At 40.6% G+C, this 25,114-nt stretch overlaps 1 long non-coding RNA gene across 4 annotated transcripts in view; it reads left to right on the top strand.

Annotated features, from left to right (window-relative positions):
• Nucleotides 1-25,114, top strand: part of LOC110403795 — a 101,719-nt gene that overhangs the window by 40,506 nt on the left and 36,099 nt on the right. For 3 of the 4 annotated variants that reach the window (XR_002441833.1, XR_002441834.1, XR_002441836.1), the window contains 3 exons: nucleotides 473-563; nucleotides 12,082-12,264; nucleotides 13,816-17,712. This is a non-coding gene — a long non-coding RNA (uncharacterized LOC110403795). Of the gene's footprint in view, nucleotides 1-472; nucleotides 564-12,081; nucleotides 12,265-13,815; nucleotides 17,713-25,114 lie in introns of those variants that run through there. The other variant, XR_002441835.1, reaches the window with a different exon arrangement.

A 25,114-nucleotide genomic window follows, 5' to 3' on the forward strand; every position in this document is an offset into this window, starting at 1 on the left:
ATAACCTTACTTGAAGTTGATGCTGTTAAACTATTGCTTGAAACTGAAGTCGCAGTTGACAAGTGCTACTTCAGTCACTAATAACAACTTCAGAAGTGCTAGTGGTGTCTTGGCTCTTAATGCTGTGGCTCAGAGCTCTGGGAACATCTTTCCAGGTCGTTTAGAGCCATCCATCTGATCTGAAACAAGAGCAGTCAATCTTCTCACAGGCTCTGCTCTTTGGTCCTCTGTTCATTCCCTCAGGGCTTCAGCAGTGGCACATCTGGGTGGCTGCCTGCCTTCTGGAAGAACCCAATTTTGGGACACAGCTGCAAGAATGTCAGTATTTGCATCAAGGAAAGGGTGAGGGGTCCATTGCCTAGTGGCCGAATACAGCCGTTTTGTGGGAGGAGGCTCTTGTCTTCTTGCCCCACCACCATTTTTCTTTAATTTTAATTTTAACTTTAATCTTAACTTTTTCTTTTTTTTAAAGCAGGTTGAATTCTCTCTTGAGAAAGTCAGTCTGTCTGTACGGAAGGAGCAGGACAAGCACTCAGACGTGAGTCCCAGCTTTGCAGCAGCAGGTAGGAAATACTTTTCCTTTCCTTTCACACTCCCCTGTTTTCAGGCCCAGCTCCTTCAGTCTAATCAAGACATCTGAGGTATCTCAGAGCCAGAGTCTTCACTGTTTGGCAGGGGTCACAAACATTTCCATTATACTTTGGCAGGTTTTTGGCACAGTCTAAGGATAAATTGGGAAGAGAGTAATTTAAGACAAGGCCAGATCATCTAGGTCACTGAGCCTTCTGCCTTTTGAGGTGTTCAATCCAAAACAACTTCCACTTTTCCTTTGGCTCTGACACGTTATATAACAAGACACAATGTGGTATAACAAACCAGGTATGGCTTTCCAAAAGAAGCAAGATATGTCAGGTTTTAAGTCTCCTTGTCATGACAGTGTCTTCATCAAAATTCTGAGGCTACCTTTTGTGTAGCCCAGCCTTGGTCTAATGTCTTTTAGAAAATGAAGCTCATTTAATTTCTGAAATGTGAATTCTAGGTCTCAGGTCAAGAGCGTAGATGTTCTTTAGCTGAAAAATTCAGATCCATCAGAGACTGTCTCAAAGAGTCTATAGCTTCTCAGACTTTGGATTGCACCTTGACTCTTACATCCATATATATGGTCTTTTGAAGAGTGGGATCTAAATAAAAATACCCTTGAAGGATGGGGCACATTATACATCCCCACCCCTTCAATTTATTGGAAGGTAAAATACTTCTTCAGGGCCACAACTTGTCTGCACCGAACAAATAGCTGGGCCTCAGCTTAATATTTATCCCTCCCTTATTCTGTATCCAGACCAGGACTGCTTTGTCAGACAGCAGCTGGATGAGACTTGATGGGAGAATCACCCAAGACGAGGAGTGCAAAGGGATTTACCACTGCAGGAGACATGGAAGCACCTCAGTTAGAACAGGGCTGTTTTGTTGAGCGCTGCACGTGCTCCCAGTAACTCAGGTCAGAAAGGAGCTGTCAGAGACCTGCCTCTCTTGAAAAGCATGTGGATTTCATCTACACAAGCATAACTGCTATTACTGTCAGTGGTAATATTCCCTTCTTGACACGTATGTATTATTATTAATCTTCCAAGCTATTTCTAAGCTATTAACTTTACCAAACCCACAGAGACTGTTAAGGACAATGGAGTTGAGCCCATTCCACAGGCAGGGAAAATATACTAGATGCTAACATTAGATTGATTTGGGAGAAAATAAAAAAATAAGCCCAATTCTTCTCTTAGTAGTCATATGGACAACTTAAATCTAGTTCCAAACAGTCAAAAATCACCCCTTCGTGGCTGCTAGATGACAGACCTCTGGCCAAGCCACGTACACTCTGGTATTAATAAACTTAGATACATTTCTTGCCAGGCAAGTTTCTAACCCTCAGAAGCTGTGTTAGCTATGGGCAGGACGTAGCAATAGCACAGGGAAATTTTCATCCTCGCTGAGAAATACTTCTGGGGCAAAGGAAAGCTTATGTAGCATTTGGAGCAGATCGTGTGCATGTATCAGAAGGCAACAGAATGGTCATTCAAAAGGCAGCTGGTTCTTTATATCCTCTCCAATTATTGAAGTACTTGATGATCCAAAGCGCTCACGGCCACCTTATTTCATCTCATTCATCACAAAAGTTTCGTACAGCCTTTTTCCATGGTTCAGCCCACAATAAACGCAATGACTTGCCAATAGAAAGTGGTGTCTCCCTCTGTCAGGGGGACTGTAGCACCATCGGTATTTAAGAGGTTGTACTTTTGATATGATGCTTATTTAAAATTTGTAAAAGAAAAAAAAAAAAGATGTGATAAATCTACGCATTCTTCCTAGCAGCCATTGGAAGTCTGAATGCTCTTCCCCTTTCCAAAAGCATCAGGCATTTAATGTTTGCTAAGTTGTTTTTACATGAATTAGGGCGTTTGAATGAAGCACTGTCAGTTACAAAATCACGCTGTTGTCTCCAGCTAATTTTGTGTTAGCGGCTCTTTTAAACTGCTAAATCTAGTTTTTAGTGTGTGATGATTTTGTTTTGTGATGGTGTAAAACAGCTGCTACTTTTCTGATGAGTTGCCTATTTTCCATTTTATGTCTCTGCAAGATGTTGAGTTTCATCATGGCCCAGTCTGACAGGCAGCTGAGAAGAACCTGAAGAAAAAAAAAAAAACGAACTCACACCAAAAAGCAAAGATCCCTCTGTCCAAGAATTCAATCATCCTCATGCCCAGACTTCAGAATGATTGGTCATCCTTCCTTTTCAGTTCTAACCCTGAGGTCATCAGGGCTCTTCTGGACTTCTTGGGCACCAAGTTCTTCTCATCATCCAGTTGCAGCCGCTTGTGACACTCAGGGGATGCAAGCAAGAACCAGACTGCCCATGAATCAGTACCCCCCACTTCAGGGCATCTCCCTTAAGGCTAATTTCTATTCTCTTTCTGCAAGGTATCTTGCACTTAATGCTCACCAGAAGTGCTCATGAGGAAGCACATGGCGTTCTGTATGTCACCCTGTAGCTACTTCGCTACAACTTTCCCATAGAGACGAACAACCCTTTATTCAGTGGCATAAGGCTGAACAATTATCTTTGGTCTGTCTTGTCCCTTGTATCCTCTGGGCTGGCATTTGTTCCCTGTGCACAAAAGCAAGAAAATGACAAAGCATAAAAGCAGTGCTCAAGGAACTCCTCAAGGAGATGAAGACTAAGATCTTTCCAATAATAAGCCACACCCCATAAAAGGATCTTAGATTTGGACAGACAAATTGGAAGCATCTTGCTTCTCCAACTGTTCCTTCTCTTTGTGCTCGCACTCCTCCCCAGAACAACATGCAGGCTTTCCCAAAAGCTGTGCAACCCACTGAACAGGAGTGGTCCAAATTATTAAGGAGATCTTAAACTGCTGAACTGATACAAGCTAAAATTGATTGCCTACTGAGCTCGTGAAATGAAGTACTAGAAAGTGCATAGAGAGAAATAGGGAAAGAGTGCTAAGGAATTTGCTTCTTTGTGCTTCTTTTTTTTTCCTACTTTTCCTTTGCATGCAACACCATCATTATCTTTCCAAGCCATCTTGCCTTAATGAGTTCTGCATCTCCCTCTCTCAATAATCATTGGACTGTTTATCCTGGTATTTCCAACATAAAAGGTATTCTCAGTTTGTCTTCTAATTCCCCTGTTGCCATGTCACTGCTGAAGAACTGCACAAGTGATTCAAAGTCAAATCCAGAGGGAAAATTCATGATGTGGACAGTATGACATTTAATCCCCCCTCAAGCTAAAACCCCTTTTTAGCTTTATAAATCTGAAAATCCTCCCTTAGACTGTTTCATTCTATTCTGCATTGGTTTTATTAGCACCCTCATCACCAGAGCATCTGAACACCTTCGAGTAGTACATTAAGCAACGTGACTAACATCTGTCACATATAGTTTTCTCGCTCTCTCAGCATCCTTAAAATGAATTTAGTGCTTGTGTTGGATCGATAGTGCTGGAGACAGATGGTCTCTGTTCAGCCCCAGCAGGGGCACAGCATGAGGGAGACCCCTGGATGGACCCCCCAACCTGCTGCCCTTCTGCCATCACACCCTTTTTTTGGTCCAAATTTGGACCAAATTTACTCTTAGCAGGACGGAAAAGTCAGAGCAATGCTGGGAAATCAGATGAGGTGCTCAGTGGTAAATTTCTGCTGCCAGGAGCCTTCGACAGAGACAGCGGTTTGAGGCACTTGAACTCACGTCAATACAGGTCCTGTGTTGGGTAGGGCAGTAGTTCTATCCTATGGAGCAAAATCTAAGCATCCTGAGGCACTGTAATTTCAGGCAATATGTTTTCTTAATGGGCCAAGTATGCTTTACCTAATTTTGCTTTGAGTGCATGGGATTGTTATTGCTCAGTGGCCTCACGCAGGTGTTTAAGCACTTCTGTGGTGTGATTTTTCAATAGCGGCATGAGGTTTTATTGACTGTTACCTGAAGAGTAACTTCAGAGTAAATGAGCATTTGCAGCCAGTTGTGATGGATGCACGTGGGGCTATGGCAGAAAACTCATGAGCTGGTGACCTCTTTGTCACAGTCTGTTGTGTTTTGGGTAAGATTATAACCTAACTGAAAAAAGGGTCTATTTTTCATACAGTAAGAAGAATTAGGAGAATTTATTTATGTTTCCCCTGAAAACTGTTGGCTTTTCAGTTCTGATAATTTGAAGGTGCTGAGGAAAATTCTAGGTAAATAAAATTCTGACATTTGTGAGGATACCGGGTATGGGGTATATTTTGATTTATGAATATGCCTTACATGGCTGACGAGGGGACTCTGTGTAACCGAGATTACACCAGTTTTGAAGCATGATAGAACTCTGATTCAATGCAAAACTTTGCCTTGTTCGATGCCCCATCCTTGCAGATATTCAAGGTCAGGATGGACCAGGCTCTGAGCAACCTGATTGAGCTGCTGTTCATTGCAGAGGAGTTTGACTAGATGACCTTTAAGGGTCCCTTCCAACTCAAAGGATTCTATGATTCTATAACACCCAGAGGAGTAATAACCTTTACTTCTCTCTGTTCCCTCCTATCCATCAGAAGCCAACCTAGGCAGGTTGGAAACCCATCCCCTCCAGCACTCAGTAAAGGCACATTCTGAAGCCCTTCTCCATACAAAACCCTAGACTGTGCTACAGACATTGCAGTAGTGGAAATATGAGATATCCGATCAAGAAAGATAAATACATCTATTTCAGAATACATAATCCTACCACATATGTGAAGTAGTTTAACCATTAGCAAGTTGTCAAGCGTTATTGAATGGAGTTAAACTCTTTATTTCTGTGCAGGATCAATTCTGTTTTCCCCCCCTCTTCTCCCCTTCCCAGTACAGTGAGCTTTTATACGATACACATTGCAGCGCCTGGGGCAGATGACACTTGCCAAGGGGCTTGATGATCAATTCTGATACAAATCTGACATGAGAAGTCTTGAGAGAATCTGGATCAGATGATCAATGGAAGACAGAAATCCACATTTAATGCTGTGCTGCTCCTAAATGTCTATGCTTGCATCAAACTGAGATCCAAAAGCAAGCACAATCCACAAAGACAACGTATGGACAGGTACATGGACAGAGGCGTGAGGATGGCATTTCACGTGCCCTTTCTGAAATGAATATCGTGGAAGCACTAGATGTAGGATTGACAGCCCTTCAGATTTAAGTATGAAATTAATCATAAAAACATGGATCAGAGAAATGCTAGTGATCACTTTACCACCAAGTCTGTGCTACAGAATCCATGGGTAGAAAATAGCTTCCATTATTTTTATTCTGTAAAAATCTGTCCAATTTGCGTCTCTGATTTGAAGATGAAAGAGAGACCTATTACCAGCCTCAGACCTTGGAGCCATGCCTTCATTTACCACCAGTTGGCTTTGCTCTTCTCCCTGTTTCTCTCCAAGCCTGGCTGCATCTGAGTATTCACGAAAGCTCTTTATTATTTCTCCCCTCACAGTTGCTTTTTTCTTCCCACACCTGCCAACATTAGCTCCTTCCCTTGAATCACGCTGCCGTATAGTCTAATGCATGTGATCTTCATGCCAAGACGTTATTTAATTTCCCAACGAAGTTCTTTTGGCGTGGAATGAGCCGAGCAGTAAGAGCACAGGAGGGGAGGCATAGACAGGGAAACAAGAAGGAAGAAGGACTCAAATGTATGTTGCCTCTGTCTTCAACCATGAGTGGTTTCGGCAAGTGGCTGGGGAGCAGCGTGGGTGGGGTGGTGGTGGCAGCAGGGGGTTCATCGATGGCAGGTTGCTGAATCAGGAACCCTGACACTTGTGAAGTACTCTGTCAGGAACATTAAGTATCCAAAAGTGATAAAGCTTCAATTTGCTAGTCCATTAGACTAATTACTGCAATAATTAAGTAACTACTTGATTAGAACTAATGGGTACCTAATTATCCAGGAGAAAAGTATCAGGTGGCAATTATCAGGTGGCAATTAATAGACTGGAGTTAATGTCTTAGCACTGTCTTTGTATGAATTCATAAGCAAGGTAAAGAAAACAAACAATAACTTATTAATATTTATTGGTGCCACAGTGATTTTCAGCTTGTTTCATTTACACAGAACCAATTAGTGAAAAGACAGTTATTGTTGCAAAGACGTAAAGTGACTGAAGCAGGAGTTTGATTTTAAAGGAACAGGATCACATTAGCACTTATAAGCAAAGACAAATGGATATCAGCCAGGGACTTGGTTCTGGTGCTGCTAATTCATCAGCAGAAGAAATCAGAGTAATTGAGCTCAGTATTAATAATGAAACACACAGGAAGGGAGCTCCTGTCTTAATGGGGTTTACTTTGGTATTGGCCCCTCCCTGGATCTTCATCAGCGTTTCTACAGTGCATGGAAAGTGGAGAGAGCACCTTCCTGAATGAGTGGGAGCATCCTGTGGGCATGGGTGGGTGACACTATAATAGCATCTTCCAGATCAATGCCACAAGCTCTCAGAAGGAGACAGCTTTCCTGGGCAGATAATGCCTTTTTGCAAAGTTGCTACAGATGCAGTTTCCATAATGAAGGCAGTGGAACTGAATTCTTGCCTATACGCTGGTTTACCTGTGTCAAGCAACCTTAAGGATGTTTCCATTCCTGATATTTCTCCTTAGTTTAGCACCCGTCTGAAACACTACTGGTAATTTGTGTGAGGGAAGTCCAAAACCAAACCAAACCTGCTTTAGAGCCCAGATGCTTTGAGTGTATTTTTATCGTTGCTGTTTTCTTTTGTTGGCCTTGCAAAGGGCCAGCTTCTCCAATGGTGTAAATTGATGTCGTTTCTTGGATGTCAACACAACAGTAGAGATTTACGCAGAATCAAACTGTGACCTAGGATCTACATTTCCCACTCTCCAAATTCAAGAGGCTTTAAATTTCCCGACAGAAAAATGAGAAATCACAGGGAATTCCTTCCTATGTATTTTTATGGCTGTAAATGATCATTGTTCTTCTTAAATGAGCTTCAAACCAAAACTACTGCGAGTGCAGAGGATCTCCTTTTCTCTCTATGGGAGAGCCCATATTAGCAATAATTACTCTCATGAGTAAAAGTTTCTACAATGTGATATACAGTGAGTTGGCAACTGCTTTTAGAACACAGAATGAAGCCTGGGTTAGCTCATAAACTTTAATCCTTTAAAATTTGACTGTTAGCAAATGAAAGAGCAAATTATCAGATGGATTTATGTCAGTGCAGTGAGATACAGCTCTGCAAAGCTCCGCTTCATGGAGGCCGAGGATCTGGCCCTTGCAATAGGTGTTCTCCCCCCTCTATCCTTTTCTCTGTGGTATAAATAAATGAAAGGTGTCCTAATCATATTTTAGACTGTGTGCGGAGTCACATGCTAAACCATAATGTCTCTATATTAGAACATGTGGAATGATAAATGGAGATAAATCTAAAATTTATAGAACATGAACATTTGCATAAACTGCAATATCCAAACATATAGGCTGTTAAGTAACAATTGTCACAAAGGGCATAAAAAATTCAACTTTGTTTCATAAAAAGAACTCAAATTCCTAACATGATTAAGATAATATATCATTTGTTCCTATCTTATTAAAGGCGTAATTGTTGTTAGACACAGAAGTGGCATTAAGTCTAATCTGGCTTTATATATGTACAAATAGAAGGGGAGGTGAATGTGAAAATTGATGCTTTTGGTGATCCATAGGCATTTTATTAATGTTTGAATAATAACTGCCTGGAGGGCCTGTTATAAATTAAAGGGACGAATTGAGATATAAATTTTTATGAGGACTAGTTATACATTTCCATTATGTGTTTAAAAATGAAGGAATTACTGTGAACACAGCAGAACTCACATTTATTTGAGGTGATTTGGATGGAAGGGAAGGTGCAGTGAAGGAAGCTGCATGCTGGCTGTAAGAAAGATGTATCTGTCCCTTTGAGGAGATATATCACATGTCATGCATGAACTCTGTTCTACAGGAGACTTTTCTCTGCAGCTGATTTCGCATGATTATTTATTTGACAACAGCGAGTGATGATATAGCAATGAGTTTTAAGCCACTTAGAGAAGAATGCTTATTCCTAAATCACAGAGGAGTTCCCAAAATCCAACCATTGTCAAACCAGAGTTAATCTAAGAGAGGAACCCAGTAATCTCTTTGGCATTTATTTCTCATTATTCCTCCTGTCTGGATATGCACATCTTCATTTACAGTGCGTCTACCGGCCCTGCAGTGTATCTCAGAGCTTCCTCTTGCCTCTTGTTGTGGCTGTTAGCAGGAACTCAGCTCCCATAGCTGGGTGGGCACCGTACTCCCCTCACTATCCACCACAGCAGATGCCCTGTAAGATCCACTGTTAGTCCCATCAATCTGCTTTTCCTATGACATGGAGAGTGAAGATAACCCAGTATCTTCAACGAGGCAGGCACTTTGCCCTGATAATACATCTTTTCATGGTGGAGAAGGTGCATTATCCCAGTACTTAGGCAATCACTTATTGTATAGGGGGCCTCTTTTCCACTTCCTTGTTTATTGCTGCTGACCCCCAAGGGTAAAGCCTTTTGGATCATATTCTTTAGGTTACTTTGTATTTAACCCTTATTTAAAGCCTTGATTTTTCTTGATTTCAGTAGATGCAAGGAATCTGATATCCTGGAGGTCTTGACCTGTTTTCTCTGTGCCTCGGTTCTTTGTCTGTAAAATGAGGAGACTCAGACAAGTGGTTTGAGGAGGAAAGTGTTCATTGATGCGATGCCTAGAGAGATGACGATGTAGTACCATCTGCAGATATGCCAGACCAATATAGCAACTGTGCTAGTGTGTTCTGGTGTTTTCTTATTGCAAGACACACAGCACAGAGGTCTTCTGTTCTGCTGTCTTTCATGGAAATGGATTAATTAGTTGATGCTTCTCCCAAGTTCCACTCTAATCAAATTCATGAGGATTAGGCAAGTACTTCCTGTTTGGACTAGGCCTGATTCCTCGTGAAGTACATTTGGCTGATGCTCTTGGCTTGCAGAGAGCCCAAAACCTTAAAGAAATTGATAAAACATTGAGACTTAGCTCAGCCTCAGTTCCCAGTTTCGAAGCATCATGCTTGGCTCCACCAATCAGGGCGATCACTGTGTGAACTTGGAGACCAGTGGTTGGGAGTGTGCTTTGATTTACAAGCAACACTTATTTTGCCCCCCAGGTGGAAATGAGAAAAACGACAAAATGTCCTCATGGTTCTCATTAAAGGTCCTACTTTTAGCAGCCATTTGAATCTGGATCAGCTCCCCAGGTAGATCACTCCCCAGGTAGATCGCTCTATAACCTCACTTCATGATGGTAAGAGGAATAATCCACTTATTTCCTTGCTTGTTGATGGAGTCGGTTCAGTTTTCTAGGACTTTGTTTCTTCTCTTGCAGTCTCAATTTGTGACCCTCCAAATCTTACTCAGATCAAGTTCTGAGTGTGCCTTTTCTTCAAGGATGGAACCATGTTTGCAATTATCATCTAGTGGGTACTCACATCATGAAGTTTTCTCATAACTTCATTCAACTGACCTGATAATGTAGGATATATTTTTGAAAATACCTTCTGACTATGTCCAAAGCGACAAAAACTCTTCTCCAGTCAGTAGAAGCCTTTTCTAAATGTGCTGGACAAGTGAATAATTAGGCAAAAGAATCCCACTGTTTCCCAAAACTATAGTTTTTCTGTATGTGTTATTCAAAGGACAAATTCACAAGAGTTTCTTCAGGCAAGGTACAGAGGAACGTTATAGAGAGTAAGTTCTATGACAGAATTAGCAAATGTATTAAGTACAGTGCCAATCTGGTATAGCAGAAATGACTAAATACCCATCAGGGCCTGTCACTCGTCAAGAAGTGAAATCTTAGACCCATTTAAGTCAATGACAAATGTTCACAGAATCTGGCTGCAAGTTAATAAATGTTTGGAGCCTGTATAACTCAGACTCTGATATTTGTCAAATTAATTATTTGATTGATCTTATTGTCTGTCAGAGATTTCTTTGTGGAGTTAGAATGCTTTGTGTTTTACTATCTATAATTTTGATGAAGAAAACGTCATACAAGTATGGGGATATATCATTGCAAGTTTTACACTGGGTCACAGACAGTTATTATACGTGATATGAAATCATATAGCTAAATACGGAATTGTAAAACGTTCAGAATGGACCACGGCTGGGGTTGAATCTTCTGCCTCCTTTTGGACATTTCTTGGTTTGGGAGTGCTTTAATACTCAGTCTGAACTTTATTTTATCATATTCTTCTCACTAGGCTACATACACACAAAATGAAAGAAAATAACTCCACACGTACACCAATTCCTTCAGCTTACCCTTGCCTCTAACACAAAACAGGATTTCAAGACTATATACATCAGGTGTTTTCAGCAAAGTAGCAGCAGCAGCAGCAAATCATAGACATTTGTCATTCCTTGGAGCTGTCTGACAGTTCTGACAATTCATTAGGCTAGGCTGAAAAGAGGTTTAGAAAGCAAAGGAAGGATCACAGGTAGTGGAGTTGCTTTTGCATGATCCAGTAATAGCTGATTTGTATCATTTTTGGTGATGGATACACTGTTCAGATTAAACTCAGCTGAATTTTTCACCCTTATTCTTCTCTTTTTCTCCTCCACAAGGAGCTTCTGGGCACGTTAGTCTAGATTTAGACCTCAATTTATCCCAAGAAGTAGATGCCAAGGAAATTCTTCCTGGTAACTACTGATATTTGTGGCTTATGAGAAGTGCAGTGAGTTTTGCTATTCAGTTTCTACCTAGCGAGGCTTTTCTTTTTCGTCATGTTAGAGGTATATTCCTCTGCACAGCTATTTCATGACACGTGTCATTCTTCAAAGTCAGAGTCATTCCCACCTGAATGTATGCAAACCAAACCTCTGTCTTTGTTCAGTGATAAGTGCTTCCATTATCCTGCTCTTTCCACTTACTGATTTGCTTTTGAGACTTGTACACAAGCAATTTTTTGACTTGAAGGCAAATCTGTTGCAATAACGCTGAATCTGCAGAATAGACCACCTGGAAAATATCTGATCTTCCGCTGGAAAACATTTTGCTTTTGCAGGCTAGTGGACTGTCTCAAATAATGCCACAATGTAAAATGTCTGGGTCAGATTCTGAGTTGATGAGGCAACGCTGTCTGACCAGAGTATCCCTGGGGTCAGGGAGATGATGGTCTCAGGGATCAGTGCTATGATGGAGCCTGCTTTGCCCTGCGGACAATGAATAGGTTTCCATCTTCAGTCTGTCTGTTTTATAGCTGCCACAGAAGAAGCACACTGAGATTGATCCTGATGCACTACCGTTACATGTGTGTCCTTCAAGAGCAATGTTTGATCACGATAACCAGTGGAACATATTTAAAGAACTGTAACATAGCCCCAAAGGAAGATCTTATAGATTTTTTTTTTTCAAATGGGAATTTTCCCAGAATCTCAAAACCATTCGTAATGTTCTAACCAACTCGAATTTTTACACTTTTCCCCCCTGTGATTCAGAATGCCAACAACATCACCTGGACATCCATCAGATACCACTCTTTCTTCAAGCAGAGTTTCCCACCTGTCTCAAACCAGTGGTTTTGGACAACCCTGCAACTACCTGCAAATTATGTTGGTGTTCTGCTTCTTCAAGTGTGTCTTCATCAGCCTGATGTCAGCTTCTTTCTTGTGGAGATGAAGGTATTTCTGGCTCTGTGATCCCATGGGTAGGACTATAAAGCGATTCATGGTGACACTTGTGGATGCTGGCTTATGTGTTGTGTTGCCTGTTGTGCCTCCTTATTTGCTTGTAGGTTGTGTGATTTTTGCAGTTGGTCGTGAGTGGCAGGCTGCACTTGTTGGTTTGTTACTCTGGAGTTATGCGTGTGGGCTGAACTGTTGGCATTAATTATTTTTAATAGTGAGTCAGACACTGAATTTCAGGATCCTTTCCATGGATAGAAGAACAAACAAAGAAACAAACGGCCCTCCTCTCCCACCCCCAACATAAGTCACATTTTGTCTCCTCTGACCTCAACCAGCCCCTTAAATTTTGTATCAAACATTAGAAAGAAAGAGGTCAAAGTAAGAACCCTGTTGTAAAAATATAACACAGCCAACCCATATATGAACTATGGGAACTTGTCATCTTATCATCCTAATTGAAGTCATTCTGCAGTGTATGACAGTCCATCATATATTCTGCCAGTCAGTGTGTCATACATGATGTGTAACGAGAGAGCTCATAAACCCAGAGGGGAAGCCCCTTCTTTTTTATTACTTTATTTGATCATTTTCATAAAAATTCCCCTTGCACAAAACAGAGTGATGTGTTTATTAGCCACATTAAAGCTTTGTCCATTCTTTTGACACTGTGATTTACACAGATTTACCCACAAAAAAAATCCCGTTATTTCCAGTGTGGAGTGGTGTCTTTCTAATTTTTATTGTGTGATGAAATCTATGTATTTAATGCCACAGGTGATGGCAAAGAAAGAGGAGGTTGTTGTCGGAAGCTCAGAAGTAAACAAAAGGTTTCTTTAGGTATAATTGACTCAGAGAAAGAAAATATTCCCAGTCAACACAGAAATATAAATAAATAAAGATGCTCTTCCCAAGGAGTGGGAATTGAACCATCTCAGCTGAACTTTTTTTTTTCCCTGTGTGCCTTCATTAAAAACAGCAGAATTTGGCAAAAATATCCCTCTGTGTTCTACTCATGAATGTTTCTAGAAAATATCAGCTTTCATACGCAAATATTCTTGAAGTGAAATTGGTGGCTTCCTTTGAACGCAGCTAGCGCCTCAAATCCCATCTGCTTTTCCTACAGCACGCCCACTCATTATCTAGCTTATTTGGCTTTATTTTATTTTTTTTTAAATGAACACAAATTAAGCTATTTAATCAAATATGTACATGATTACATGGCATTTTTGCATAAGAGTTATACACCCACGGAAATCATTAATCACAGATAACAACACTACGTTAAAATTAGACATTTTGCTTTCTTTCTTTGTGTATATGTGTGTGTGCTTTTTAACATAATATCCTGCATAGCTCTAATTTCACCTCCACTCTCATTTGAATGAAGCAGGATTGTTTTACATCAAATTATTCATTTGTCTGTAGCTCTGATAATTAGTATTTATGTTTAGGCTTGATCTCAGAGGAATAATAACACAGGACTTGAAAATAAAACTGGAATGGATCAGGTCTTCTTTTTGTTTCTTCCCTGTTTCGCTTCCACAGAATGTCACCATGAATGTCCATAGGCAAACTGGATAAGAAAGAGTGTCACAGTGCAGGACAACCTAGAAGATGACAGGTATTTCCAGGCATAGCAATGATGAGATCAAATCCCCTCAACCTGCCTTGTTTGCTGATCTTTTAATCAGATTCAACTTCACTGCAGCTACAGCACAAGGTTCCCTGACAATGTATGACAGCATGTGACAGAAAAATATTTTGATTTTTTTTTTTTTTACCATTTGATGCTATTTCAGATATATCTGAAGCCCTGGCAGCATCTGTTAAATCTACTGAACTATTTTCATGGAGGTTTTCAAATGTGCATAATTGAACTGGAGGGTTTGGGGGTTGTGTTCATGTGCGTGTAGGGGAATCCAAACAGGAAAGCTGGGAAATGATCTAAACCCTTTGAGGTTAACGTGCCATGAAAGAGCATCAACGACCGAAGAGGACATTATTAAAAAGCAGCCAACCCAGCTCAAAAAGAACCACTGTGTGAAGCAAGAGCCTGCAGAACAACACCCAGGGCTGTTTGTGATCCCACTGGGATATGTATTTCATCCCCTGTCTTCATATCTCCAGATTTCCTCTGAACTGCTTCTGAGACGCGTTCTTGAAAAAGAAAAACACCAGCAACTACTGAATGCCTCTTATCAACCTTTTCCCCACAATCTGTTTCGTATTCGTCTCACACCCTTGTTCTCGCAGTGTCTTGGGGAAATGCTCGGATCAAAGATAAGGGAGAACAAGGAAAGGAATGAAGCAAGAGGCGAACAACAAAACAACCCCCCCGCCCCAAACTTTTTGACTAAACTTCTCTGCAAATCATGTGCATGATTACAGCACAGTTAAAACTGCCTTCTTCTTCGCCAGTACTTAATTCCTGCTTTTAAAATCAGGCTCCCTTTGATCTTGAGGATTGAAATGATCTGGAAATGAAACAGCCATTGCTTTGCAGAAAATCTGGATAGGGTCCCAGACATGGCTTTTACCTGGAAGGATTCCAAAATAGTGTGAAATCTCTCCGGTTTCAGAACAAATTGCAAGATTTTCCTCTATGTCTAGTCCAACTGTGGAACTCCAGCCCTGACGTCTGCTAGCTTCCCAAAGTGCAGATGTAATAACCTCTAAGGTGAACTGCGAGTGCTATTCCTCCGTTTTCTCCCCTCTGCCTCTCCTTCAAGGATCAAACGTTTGGAGAATTTTATTAAAACAAAGGCTTAAATTTCTGAGCAAACTGTAGTTGAGGAGACAGTTGCTTATAACCTGGGCTAGGTTCAGCCACAGGAGGGTTGGGCAGGACAGAGGACCAGGAGTATCTGTAACATCTGGATCTTGTTGCATGCACAGAAATATCTGCCTGGCTTTGCATGACCTGATCCCAGAGCCAAAAGGGCTGAGAAATGCGGTTAAGAGACACTGAAGCTGGCTTTGCCCTACCAAATAAGCCCCACTGAGAAAGTAAGCACATCAATATTTCTTTGAGTGTTTTTCTTTCAGTTAATATATTTCCATATGTTGCATGAATATTTCTTTTATTGGGGATTGCAAGTCCATCTGGTACTTGTATTGGGAAGGCTTGAGCTTGCAGATCCCTACTCTGTGCTCTGTTACAAAGATTTGGGCTCCTCTTAGAGGAAGGGAATCTTTAAGGTTGGGAAGACCAATAAGATCATCTAGTCCAACCATCAACCCATGCCTGTGACCGCTCTAGACCATGTCTCTCAGTGCCACATCTCCATAGTTCTGGAACACCTCCAGGGACGGTGACTCCACCAGCTCCCTGGGCAGCCTGTGCCAGTGCATCACCACTCTTTCTGAGAAGAAATTTTTCCTAACATCCAACAGTTTGTTGGGTAGAGACAACTACTCATCAGCTAACTTATTAGTTAGAACTTCCCAAAGAAAGTAGGGCTATCAAGTTACTTACTATCAGTATGTTCCACAGTGTCACTTTTTTTATGTTTCAAAATAAGTAAGGGCTTTGTATCTGAAGGACGGCAGTCCACAAGGAAGAAACCTCTCTCTTTGTGCGTATTTCTCAGTGCACCAACTCTGACCCGGGAAACATAAAGATGCCCGAACATCAACACTAAGCAGAAAATGTGCTGAAATGTCATAGTTTGCCAAGACAATGAGAATCACTTTCCCTTGTATGCATTATTAAGGAACGGGGGAATAATTATCTGCTTTCATACAAGCTTTTTCCTTCTGCATGATTAACTTCACTGATATCAATAGAGAGTGTGATGACTCTGAAATGACAGCTCCTGGTAGCACGTTCTGGGATTAGCACAAACAGGTTGTCACTGTACCCCAGTTAGGAGCAGTCAGTCTTGTCATGCTGAGTGCAGGACAGCAGAGCTGGGCTGGGCACCAGACATCTGCCAGCACTATGTCCATTTTTGTACCGGCTGGCTCTCAGATTGGGATTCAGGGTTGGCTGCTTCGATGGGGCACGAGGTCCTTCATGCAGACCCAAAGGATGGTGACTCAGAATCTTTCAGACCCAAATCACCTGGTCATCCTTATGCTAAGGGATGACTTACAGGCTAAAATCTGCATACATCAGCTCATGGAATGGTTGGATGGAGAGGAAGGTCAAAGATGCAAGAGCACAATTTGGGAAATTGGTTTGAAATAACCAACATATCCTTTTACTAAAGTTGTAAAAAAATCTGTCATAGGTCTCCTGTGGAAATTAATCAATACATGGAAAACTAGATAGCAACTATGGGGACAACAGGACTGTGCCTATAAATTAAAAGAAGCTCTTATGAGTATGCAGAGCTATCTGGGGCAGGCTAGCAGTGCTCAGTGGAGCTAGGACAGGGTCCACATAAAGGGATTCCTCAGTAAAGTCCATACTTTGTCAATGTCAAGACATACAGGAACTGTAAAACAAAGCAAACTGTGTGCAAGGAACAAAAATAGAAATTTAGTCCAGCATCGTGTGCCTTTGAAAACGTCATAATCCTTTTAAAAAGATGACAAAATATCTGTATATATTTTAAGAAACATAGCAGGTGAAAGGATTCATTCTCAAAAATCCATGAAGTGTACAGCAATGAGTTACTGGGGATTGGGGGGGAGGGTGTTTTTGTAATTCTGTAGGCATCTCAGTCCTCTGGTGAAATGATGTATGGGGCAATCGTCTGGTAGGGGCTGATGGGATGTAAATGAAACTAATTAAGGAAATGTCAAACATAATTAATAAAACAGGTTTAAGTTGCAAAAGCACTGTCAGCTGAATGAATGGGGAAGAGTGTGGCATTCCCATTGTTGTGGGGCTTGCTTGCTTATTTATATATTTATTTATTTATTCCTTGCTCAACCCCTTGGCCTCCCACCAGTTCTGCAGTTGCATCATTCAATTAGATCTTAGAAGGCTCTTGCTAGACGCTTGCATTTCCTCCTTGCCCCCCTTCTGAGCTGGGGTCCCATAGAATAGGAGGAATATAAATTTGCCCTGTCGTTTTGCAGCCTGGGAAGAAGAAGAAAAAAATTAATTGCTAACTCCTCATCTTCCCTAAGTACTACAGGACATTAACATAACCAATTTGCTTGAACTCCTCACTGGCTGCTTAATAGAGCATCTGACCAGCTGATAAGACCTGGGTGCTGCTGCCTATGATACCTTGTTATTAGCATTTTCATAATATTCAGATATTACAGCCCCATGATTCACTAGCCTCCATTCATTATTGATAAGTACAAAAAATAAATAAAAAGGGTTTATAAATTGCAAAAGGGGGTGAGCGACCTATAATTATGGCAAGCAAATTAGGGTGCATGGTAGAGTCAGTTACATTTGCCTAGGAGTAATGATGCTCAAGAACTTTTTCTCCCCAGGGACCAGAAAAATAATGGATTCCCTGGCAGCTGCAGATGGGCTAGGAAAGGCTGTCACCCAGGACACTGTTTATGTAAGTTAGGCTGAGCATATGGCTCTGCGTCCTGCCTGTAGCCATCTCCAGATAATGCCATTTCAATGACATTAAATAAATACATAAATAAAAATAACTGGACAGTGGTGGTGGTGGTGAAGGGATACGAGGAGGAGAAAAAAACAAACAGGCTCAGCGAGTCCACTGCACAATTTCTACTGAGAGCATTCCCAGCGGCTCAGCGATCCCGTAGGGGTGTTCCCCATAAAAGCAGTGTCTGCCCAGCTGAATCACTGCAGAGAAAAAGATGAAATGCTATTTCTGCTAAAGCAAAACCTTTCCCATGTTCCAGTCTAAGACAGATGTATTTAAACACCAAAGCTTTGAGCCTGAGATGATAGAAAACATGGTTGCAAGTAGGAGCTACTAGAAATAACCACTGGATACTTTATAATTTAGTCCCTGCGGTTTTATTTCCATTAATCCAATCAAAGGCCTTTTTTCTTTACTAATGAAACTGGAATGAAACACAAAAGGGAGGCTGACCTGTTAGCAGGTGACTGTTTCTTATAAGTTATTCATTAAAAACACCCCAACGCTCTGGTGCTGAAGGAGACCATACCTATTTCTGTATAAATTAAACATAAATGACTTGGTTGCAAGAAAAAAAAAGTTATTTCTCTTGGCTTCAAAACATTGTACAGCACTTGGAGGAAACTGTACCCTTGCAGACATTTGCAGAGAATTAGAGACTGAACGTTACATTCCAGCTGCTCCTACTATTTTCTGCTCCAAGCAGCCCTAAATATCTGCTGCAGGCATGGGTATTACCAATAGTTTACAGTCAATGTACTTCAGGTAAGTTAGGAATGAGCCTCAGTTTGGCCTTTCTTGTGAGTGTTAGAGGAGGCTCAGGAATAGAAGGGAAGAACCTTAGCTGAAAAAGTGCAGATGGAAAGGCTTCTCCCTTTTATTATTTTTTTTCTTTATTAAATTCAATTACATCATTACTGAAATAGCTTTTGGCATGGTAATGTTGATCTTCATCATTCAATCCTTCTCTTGGGAACTTTGAAGAATGTCCCATGGCATTTCTTGAAAAAAACCACTATCTGCAAATGCTAACCTGCCTACAAACTCCACTGTTCATTTTTGACTTGCCATGGATGTTTTCAGAGTCATTCAGCATTTTTATGGGCCAGCATTACTAGCAGGTGTTGTCTGTGGACAACATTCTTATCAGAATATAAATTTCTTGAGAATTTTCCTATACCTTATCCAAAAGGAAAAAAAAAAGAGAGAATTTTTCAGATCAATCTGCCAGTTTGCCAGTCTGCATTCCTCAACAGCCTATCCCTGGAGCCCAGTCCATTTTGGTTTATCCAAGAAAAGGCCCAAACTCAAGCTTATTCATTCTTACACTTTGAACTCTGTTATGGTTTATAAAGTGGGCAGAAGCTTGGCAATGACCCTTACTTCTGCGGCAAGCAGAAAGAGAAACCTTCTCCACTAAACATCCCCAGTCTTGTGAAAGTTCAGGCCTGGGCCTGAGCCGTGATCTGCAACACAAGCATCGGTCTTATAAAAGGATCCTCTAGCAACCTGTGGATGGTGGTTTTCCTTGAATCTCATGTTAACATCATGTAAAAAGAAATACAAACCCCAAGTGACAGAGATTTGCATGTCTCTTCCTTCGTGTTTAAGCACAGATTGTTGCTTTTGTGCTGCCGCATTTTGGCCAATATAAGCAGCAAAGTATTTATCTGGAATATATATCTTTTCTCCAAACCCTCAAAGTTTTAGGGTTTTTTTTTGGAGGTGGAATGTTCTTAAGAATATATACAGTGTTTCCATGCATCTTGATCTAATCCATTAGTCCTTATAATTTATTGTTAACTACTTCAATGTAGGAACCATGACAGCTCCAAGCAAAGCATTTAAGCAGGCATCTGCTTTGTATAAATTGTAGGAAACTTGGTCACACAAGTTCTCAGAGAGATATAAAGGTCTCTTACCAACATCTGTGGCTTTTGGGATAGTGGTTTTTTTCACTTTAAGAGGCTTTGGAGCTTGGAAACAGAGCAAATCTATGAGCTACCTGCAGACTTGTTATTTACATTTGTATTTGGTATTGTGCTAATGGCTCCAAGGAAGGAGGAATGAGATTGACATGGGGGCTGGGAACTGGAAAACACTTTATTAGTCTCAAATCAGCTCCTTGGAGGCTAAAACCCTGATTAACTGTAACTGGAGTAGATTGTCTTAATCTGACTGCTGCAGTATTTTATGTCTAGTTATTCAGGCTTATTTCTGTAAATACTTAGATAAGCTTGAATCAATTACTTCAGCATCTCTCTTTGTCTCCTACCATCAGAAATGGCGTTGTATCATGATCTAAGCAGGCAGAACAGCAGGATCAGAGAAACAATACCTAGCTGCACACTGACCAAGGAAGACATATGCCAACATGGGACATGGCTTCTTATATACAAATAGGGATGTTTCACAGTCTTGCTCTCAAACAGGAAACATTTTAATCGGGGGAGGGCTGCCAAATCAATGTTATTTTGAATATTAGACTGTCCCAAAGTCTTTTCTCCCCTCCTATCGCCATTTCTGGCTTTTGACAGACTGTGAGTTGTCTGAGAGGACATCAGGATCTTGCTGGTGTTATGTGGATGGCCAAAGGTCTGATGCACAGATGCTTTTGTTGCCTTCTTGTTTGTGCTGCTCGGATTAATTATGAAGCTCTATGCACTGCACATTCCCTGACTGAAACCAAAAAATAGACCAGCAAAGCGAACTAATTGAAACATGGTGCTCTGCATCTCACTTCAGCACCATCGCTCCACTCTAGAGCTGCACAGTTCAAAGTTAATAGACTGCAGTGTCGGGGATGCCACTCACTGCGGTGAAATGCAACACAATAGTGAGTAAGTCTGGTGAGTGGTTTTTGTCTTCCAAAGTAGCTTGGAGACACGACTTCACTCTCTTTAGTACCCCTGGATGCACAAAGGCATAGCTGTGAAGGTGATGGGATCGTATCAAACCTACCCAAGTGCGGAGCTTTGGTTTAATTTTTTTTATATCAGTGCCTGGTCTCAGCTCTAATTAACCTACTCCCCTATCAGTCCATTCCCTCCCCACATGCCGTCTTTTCCCCTTCCTCTCTGTGATCTCCATTTCACTGCAGAGATGGCCTGGCAAAGAGATATTATTCTATTTAGAAGCTGAGCACCTCACTAGGGGTGACAGGCCTGTTTTTAGGTCATTTATCTAATTGCTCTTTGCAGATAAGAATTAATTAGCCCGATTATTTTTCTTAGTTTTTGGATGGGTTCCCCACCTGGAGAGAAGAAATTCCTCCATGTCAGTGATTAATTGCTGAGCCAGAAGCTTACTGCCTTGCATTTGTAATAAATGCCGACTGGTTCTTTAGGTCACATTAGGAACCAGGCAGATTGTGGTTAAAATGCACAGGATAATAAAGCATTTGTACAAACAAGATCACTGCCATTAGATTTTGATTAAATATTTTAATTTATCTGGAGGTTGAGGGACTGCGGGAATCAAAAGGTTTAAGGATTCTTTTTCCCAGTACTTTTCAATGAGAGCTGCCCTATAACCCTTTGATCTAAAACAGATGAACCTCATGGAAAGGCTTCAGTTCAGGATTTGGCACAGCTGGTTTGTCTCATACAGGCCTGAGTGCTCCGAGGGTCGCGAGTGTGCAGCCAGCTCAACTCAGGGGTGATAACATTCTGTGATCTAAAATGGAGCAGGAGTTTGGTTGAGCAAGGGGAGGAAAGGTTTGGATTTGTGTGTGAAATTATGGTAGGTTGCTATTCAGCTGAATTTAATGCAGAAGTAGTCTTTTTCTTCTTTTCCTTTTCCTTTTTCCTTTTCCTTTTCCCCTTTTCTTTCTTTTTCTTTTTTTTCCTTCTTTTTCTTTTTCTTTTTCTTTTCCTTTTTTTCTTTTATTTCTCTTTTTCTTTTTCTTTCTTTTTTCCTTATCCTTTTCCTATTCCACTTCCATTTCCCTTACCTTTTCCCTCCCTCCCACCCCCCCCTCCCTGTCTTTCAGATTTAGATCTTTCAGTTCAAAGAAAATAATGCTTATCTGTGGGACATAGTAAAGAAAAACACCGTGGCCTCAATTCACAACCTGGCCAACCTAGGACAGGCCTCTTTCCAGGATTTTATAGCAAGTCAGACAATGTGATCTCTTGTGCCCTTAAAACCTGATTTCTGCCCTAGAAAGTTCATGGAAGAAAATGGGAGTCTTGCCATTTATTTCACTGTGCTCATGAACTTCTTGAAGCCCCTGATGGCCCAATAGGAGAAATTAATTGCTGTGTTTCTCTAACACAGCTGATCACAAAATACACTGAGCTGCCTACTTCACAGTGATCACTACCACCTAAGAGACAAGGACTGAAAGGGCAGAGCAATGAGGTACTGTCATCCCTTGGTCTGACTCCTGCTTCATAGCTGAGAGATGTTAGGAGGGCAGTACTGGGGCAGCTGGCAGTGGATGCTTTCCCTGTGTCTGTTCTCCAGTAAAAAATAAATTTTCCTTATCCTTAAACACTTACACTGCCTTTAAACTGAGAAGTAAATTAGGGTCCCTGAGTGGAATTCATTGTAACTGGGTAGAGCTATTTTATGGGGTGTTGTTTGTTTGTCTTTTAATGGAGAGAAAAAAAAATGAAGAACAACTGAAAACATGACAATTTCTCTCCTGATAAGCAGGCTGCAGACAGAAGGGGGAAAATGATATTTCTCTAAAGTACAGGAACAATAAAGAAGTAACTTTCCATGGAATCTTCTTTCTTACTCAACAACAGTGTTTTGAGAATACCATTCCCAACTGTGATTTAAAGACAGAAAAATCTACAGCCACACTGATGGCTGGTCAAAAATCAATGCTTAACCATTGCTCTTACCTATAGCACTTCCAGCTATAGGATGTTATTTTGGCTTTGAGCATCAAGTAAAGCCCAACTGATATTTCTCATTATCTACAGAAAGACCAAATTCCCTTTTACCTGTTCTTTTATTAAATTGAGATTTCATTGTGGTCACCATAGCTGCATGCGCTTCATATCTAGATCTGTGAGAATACACACCCAATACAGAGGACCTAAGCATTTTTTCATGGGTACCAAAGAGGAGCTGTGGATACCAAAGGTGAGTTCAGTGGGAGCTGAACTGATAAATACTCTTTTTTTTTTTTTTTAATTTAATGTTAACTACTGGATCTTGTTCTAACTAATATATTATGTAATAATTTGGAATTAAGACACCATCTCACCATGTCACTGGGAAGATACATTGCAACCTCTGTCATTCAGGTGTTGAAATGAGAGCTTGGTTCTTTCCCTAATTCTAAAAAATGTGTCACTGAAAAAACTTCACAGAGAACCTTAGCAATGTCTGCTCTTGTTTTAAGCCCACACCAAGCCATTTAATTTAAGTAAGATTTACCTCCCCCACCTGCAGTGTCATTTCTGGCACTGAACATGAGGAAATTTAACAATATTGGGTGGCCTGAGTTATTATAAAGAAAGATGGTTGCTAAGAAAAACTATGATGATAGCCAAGAAATTAATATTACAGAGATGAAGATCTTCATATAGACCCAAAATAATAGATGTTCTGTATCAATATATGACTAATCAGCACTCGAGGATTTATCTTTCAGATTACCGAACATGGTGGAGACATTTAGTGCAATATGGTCTCCCTTCAGAGAGACACAGTATGTGACTAAATATCTCCAGTGAGTAATATTCACACTTACTCAAGTACTGTAAATATATCCCTGATAAATCTGGAGAGTGAATTCTTGTAAATTCTTGTTTAACACTGTAAGGAAGCTTAATAACTTTCCAATCTATCAACATGTTTTAATTTCCTACTGTGCAGTTTCTAACTGTAGCAGGGCATTTGACAGTGGAGACTCAAAACCAGCAGCGAATGGACTATCATGTATCATCTCTGTTAGAAAACCTTGGTATCAAATATGCAGCTGCCTTACTGTGTGAGTTTGGGCAGGAGGTTTTTGAATGCAAATGTTTCATTGCAGCTATGCCTAATTACACGTGCAATATTTCATGTAAAATTAAGTGCATGTGCAATGTGCGGATTAAAAAGTAAAAGAATAAAATATCTTTACTACTAATAAGGGGAAATGGCTGAGAACCTGATAGATGGGTGCAGCCAGGTAGCTACATTAGCAAGTGACATTATTTATACTTAGGCAAATTTTCTGTGGCCCCAAATGCAGACTGAATAGAAATATTGATAAAAATCATGCCACACATAACGGCACCGTATTTTTAAATGGGATATAAGAATCTACATGTCAATTAGAGGGCTTGGAAAGGTACAGATTGGTTTGTGTAGGTCAGACAGAGCCAGGGAATTTGGTCTTTCTAGGTCTGGTAGGAAACAGATGTCAAAGTGATGATACCATCACCAAGACATTCTTAGGATAGGTTTCATCTGACTGAAAGTACTGCATATTCATAGATTAAAGTAAACTACATTTTGCTCTCCTCCACTGCATGAGAACAATTGAACTTAACATCAGACATGTAAAGCAGCTGGGACAGAAGCCATGCAAGGCTGTAAGGAGCACTGAGAAGAAATGTATGGTGCTGCTTAAATTCTAGGGGATCACAGAGATGCCCAAACCGTAGATGCTATATTTGGGTGTTACCTGAACTTATCTTTACTGATTCAGCTGAGAATTCCTCAGTTTTTTTGCACACGTAGTAATTGCCTCTGGCAATCTGCATTTTTTCCTCTATGCTTCGGGATAATTTTATGTGCTTTAATTTCATGAACTTTATTTATTCCTTTCTCAATAATATTGTACTGCAGCCCAGAGTCTGTGGCCTGCTGCACTGGCATTTTCATTGAAGACTTATTACTTCTGCAGACATCTTCAAGGGAGTGAATTTAAAGAAGTGAGTAGCTATGCTTTTATGAAAGCAAGCGCAGCAATGGCTGTATACTATTTTATAAAGTGTTCAAAGGTTGTGTTTTTTTTTAAATATAAATTATTCAGTTACAATGATGATGCTACTTTGGATATAAACATGTTTCCAGTCCCAGAATGGGCATAAACTACTTGCTCTGAATAGCAACCATCAAAGAAAACAACTGAGCTGAGAACCAGTGACGCACCATTTCTGTTTTTTCAGCTCTAGTGGTTTTGGAAAAGAAACATCTTCCTACAAGTGATAGTATGAAATCTTCCTGTTCCTCCTACTTGTCTTGTTCCTCCATGAGGTCTCTAAACTTACTTCAAGTATTTGAAGAACTTGCTACATTTTTCCTATTATCTTCCAAAAATAATCTTCATTTTGTCTGTTATTCATGTAACCAGCAACACTTCAGCAATT

The sequence above is a fragment of the Numida meleagris genome, chromosome 9, assembly GCF_002078875.1.
Source record: "Numida meleagris isolate 19003 breed g44 Domestic line chromosome 9, NumMel1.0, whole genome shotgun sequence".
Lineage (NCBI taxonomy): Eukaryota > Metazoa > Chordata > Aves > Galliformes > Numididae > Numida > Numida meleagris.